General features: G+C 40.5%; 1 non-coding gene across 1 annotated transcript; it reads right to left on the bottom strand.

The window, feature by feature from the left end:
• Positions 1–2,614: 2,614 nt before the first annotated feature.
• LOC112739724 (small nucleolar RNA R71) lies at positions 2,615–2,718 on the bottom strand. The gene has a single exon (XR_003170660.1). It is a non-coding gene; the product is annotated as a small nucleolar RNA R71 (small nucleolar RNA).
• Positions 2,719–3,954: the final 1,236 nt, after the last annotated feature.

The raw sequence follows: 3,954 nt of genomic DNA, 5'->3' as shown, positions 1-3,954 counted from the left end.
CTTTTCTACTCCAGGGTTGCTCTCTCCATCTCCACGTTTAACCTCCAGTTTGACCCCAAACTGGAGGTTAAACGTGTTCGACACCTCCAGGGCCACCATTCTAAGCTTCCACGTTTAACCTCCAGTTTGACCTCAAACTGGAGGTTAAACGTGTTCGACCTCCAGTATGCCTCCACCCTTTTCCACGTTTAACCTCCAGTTTGACCTCAAACTGGAGGTTAAACGTGTTCGACCTCCAGGGCTGCCCTTCCTATCTCCACGTTTAAGCTTCAGTTTAACCTTAAACTGAAGCTTAAACGTGTTCGACTACATGACTCTCCAGGGCTACCTTCTTCCATTTCCACGTTTAAGCTTCAGTTTAACCTTAACTGAAGCTTAAACGTGCTTCTACAAATGGCCTCACTGGAAGTGTCTGGCGTTTAAGTTGCAGTTTAAGCTTAAACTACAACTTAAACGCCACTCTTGAAAAAGGTTTCTGGGCCAAAAATATTGTGATTTAAGTTAGTCTTTGAGCACAATTATTAACTTAAACTTACTTTGGTATGAAACCCAATTGAATATCATGGTTTATGGGATTGGGCCTGAAGGATTGATGAGTTTGAAATCTCAATTTATTGAGTCATGTGTCATTATTTGATTATCACTAAGTTGGCTCAATAAATGTTACAGGATTTGGATCAACAACCTCATCAAGATTATGGATCATAAACCCAAGGCAAAAGGAAAGCAAGGAGAGGCCTCAAAGCCCAAGAAGCACAACTGAAGCTCAATATAGAAAGTGTATAAATAGGATAGAAGTTAAGTTAGAGAAAACTTTTACTTTCACTTTTAGCTAGTTTTCCTTTTCTTTGTAATTGAATTCAGAGCTATGATTCACTAAACCCCCTTTCATTGGGTTAGGGAGCTCTATTGTAATTCAATGAATCAATAATAGTTTATCTTCTTCTTCAATCTTTTCTCTTGAATTTTGTTAGAAAGCTTCTCGATCTAATTCCATTGAGTAGTTGTCTTGGGAAAGAAACTACTCATACTTGGAATCCTTCGGAGCCTTGGGAAAGGAATGGAGGATTCATGCTAGAGAAGCTTTCTCACAGTGGATTGGATTGGGGTTTGGATGGATATTGTGACATGTAATCCTACCAAATTGTGGTTCATGAAATTGTGTGGTATAATCAGTGATCAAGCATCATCTCTTCTTATGAACATTTAAACCAAGGGATTGGGAATTTGTTTGTTTTTAGAGAGCATTGGTGAGCCAAGGAATTGGGATCCAATCATATAAGATTGCCAAGCAAAATTCAATGAATGCATTGGTTGAGGAAGAGATATACATGTTTTGATTCGGAGATTTCAATATCTCCTAAACCCAATGAATTCCCCATTTCCGATTTCCACTTTCTCTTTACATTCAGCAATTCAATTCTTGCAATCACCCCCATTCCCTTTTAATTTCAGCAATTTACATTCTGCTCTTTAATTCATGCAATTTAAGATTCAGCCATTTAATTTTCTTGTCATTTACTTTTCCCGCCAATTTTACATTCCGCAATTCTCATCTCAATTCTTGATTCCGCTCAACTAGAACACACTTCTAATCCGAATTGCTCAATCAACCAATCCTTGTGGGATTCGACCTCACTCTATTGTGAGTTTTTACTTGACGACGATAACCGGTGCACTTGCCGGAAGGAATTTTGCCGATCGTGCAATTTCCTAAATCGTAGCATAACTAGTTTATGCGCATCAAGTTTATGGCGCCGTTGCCGGGGATTGGTTTTCGATTGACAATTCTCAAATTGGAAGCTAACTAGATTGAGCAATTTTCTCTTGCTTTGTTAATTCTGTTCTAGATACTTGTTGAATTTTAATTTCTGCACTTGGTTACATGCTTTCCTTCTTTATGCCTTTAAATTCATGCAACTAACTCACTGACTCACTAACTGTTTGAATTAATTCCTCAATTGAGCTAACCATACTCTTCCAGTAACCAAGAGTATTTCACTTGTTTGTGTTTGAGCTGTGTTCTTGTATGACAGGTAGGAGAGGAGAGACATCAACTCCTCCATATACCGAACCAGAGAGGACCCTTCATAGACTTAGAAGGGAAGCAAGAGGGAAGAGAGTAGTGGGAGAAGAGGAATCTGAAGGAGAATCTGAGGACAATTTTGAGGAAGCTCTAGATCTCAACATGGATAGAGAAGTTCACAACCATGAGAGAGCTGATGGAAACAATGCCATTCCTGAGAGGAGGGTTCTTAGCTCATACATAAACCCAACCTCTGGGAATTGTGGTAGTAGCATCCAGAAACCACCCATTCAGGCCAACAATTTTGAGCTCAAGCCACAGCTAATATCACTTGTGGAGAATCATTGTTCTTTTGGAGGAGGTGCTAATGAAGACCCAAACCAACATCTCACAAAATTCCTGAGAATTTGTGACACTGTGAAGTCCAATGGAGTCCAGGAAGATGCCTATAAACTGCTTTTATTCCCATTTTCACTTAGGGACAAAGCAGCTAAGTGGCTGGAATCATTCCCAAGGGGGAGTCTAACAACATGGGATGAGGTGGAAAGCAAGTTTCTGGCACGTTTCTACCCTCCACAAAAGGTCAATAGGCTTCGATCTGAGGTTCAGACTTTTAGACAACAAGATGGTGAAACTCTCTACGAGGCATGGGAGAGATTCAAGGACTTGACAAGGAAATGCCCACCAAACATGTTCCATGATTGGGTGCAATTGCACATCTTCTATGATGGGCTTTCTTATGAATCAAGGAAGGCTGTAGACCATTCATCAGGAGGTTCATTGAACAAGAAAAAGACTGTGGAAGAAGCCATTGAAGTGATCGAGACAGTGGCTGAGAATGAGTACTACTATGCATCAGAAAGGCACAACACTAAGGGAGTAATGGAGCTGAACCAGGTTGATACAATTCTAGCCCAAAACAAGGTGTTTGCCAAGCAACTAGCAGAGCTTACCAGGCAATTAGAAACAAAGCAAGTGGCTGCAATATACACACAATATCAAGAGGAAGTAGGCATTGAAGGAGATGATTGGGATGAGGTTAACTATGTGGGAAACCAACAAAGGCAATCATATGATCCACATTCCAACACTTACAACCCAGGCTGGAGAAACCACCCAAACTTTGGGTGGGGAAACCAACAAACCCAACCACAAAACCACAAACCTTACAACCACAACCAACATAACAATTCCACATACCAAAACTCCAACCAAAGATCATACCAAGCCACACAAAACACTTACCCCCAATCATCATATCATGGCCAAAATAATCAACATACCCAACCTAATCCGAACCAACAATTTCAAGATCAATTAAACCGGATAGAAGGAATGATGGCAACCATGAGTCAAGACATAGTTGAATTGAAGAGCTCCAGGGATGATGTGAGAACTACCTTGAGAAACCATGGTGAAAAAATCAAGAGGATGGAATCTCAAGTAGGAGAGCTATCTCAACAGGCACCCAAATCAACTGCAGTATTCCCTAGTGACACAGAAAAGAATCCTAAAGGGGAACAAAAGAGAGTAAGATGGGAAGAGTGCAAGACCATCACCATATTGAAGGAAGTCTCAGAAGAAGAAGGAATCAGGTCCTCAGAGCAGGAACCAGAAATCTTGAAGGAAGGTGTGGAAGAAGTTAAGCAGGAAGGTGGAACCGAGCAAACCAAGGAACTGCAAAAAGGCATGGTGGAATTATACCAACCAAAAGCACCATTTCCTGAGAGGTTAGGAGGAGGTGAAAAAAGGAAAACCTATTCAAGGTTTCTAGAGACATTTAACTCTCTTCATGTCAATATTCCCTTTCTTGAGATTCTTCATCAAATGCCCACACACATCAAGTATTTAAAGGAATTGTTAAGCAAGAAAAGAGTTTTGAAGGGAGGACAAACGGTAACAATGAACAAAGAATGCAGTGCTCTCAT

Source organism: Arachis hypogaea, chromosome 13, assembly GCF_003086295.3.
Source record: "Arachis hypogaea cultivar Tifrunner chromosome 13, arahy.Tifrunner.gnm2.J5K5, whole genome shotgun sequence".
Classification (NCBI taxonomy): domain Eukaryota; kingdom Viridiplantae; phylum Streptophyta; class Magnoliopsida; order Fabales; family Fabaceae; genus Arachis; species Arachis hypogaea.
The sequence above is the reverse complement of the archived record's forward strand: the minus strand, read 5'-3'. Positions and strand labels throughout refer to the sequence as shown.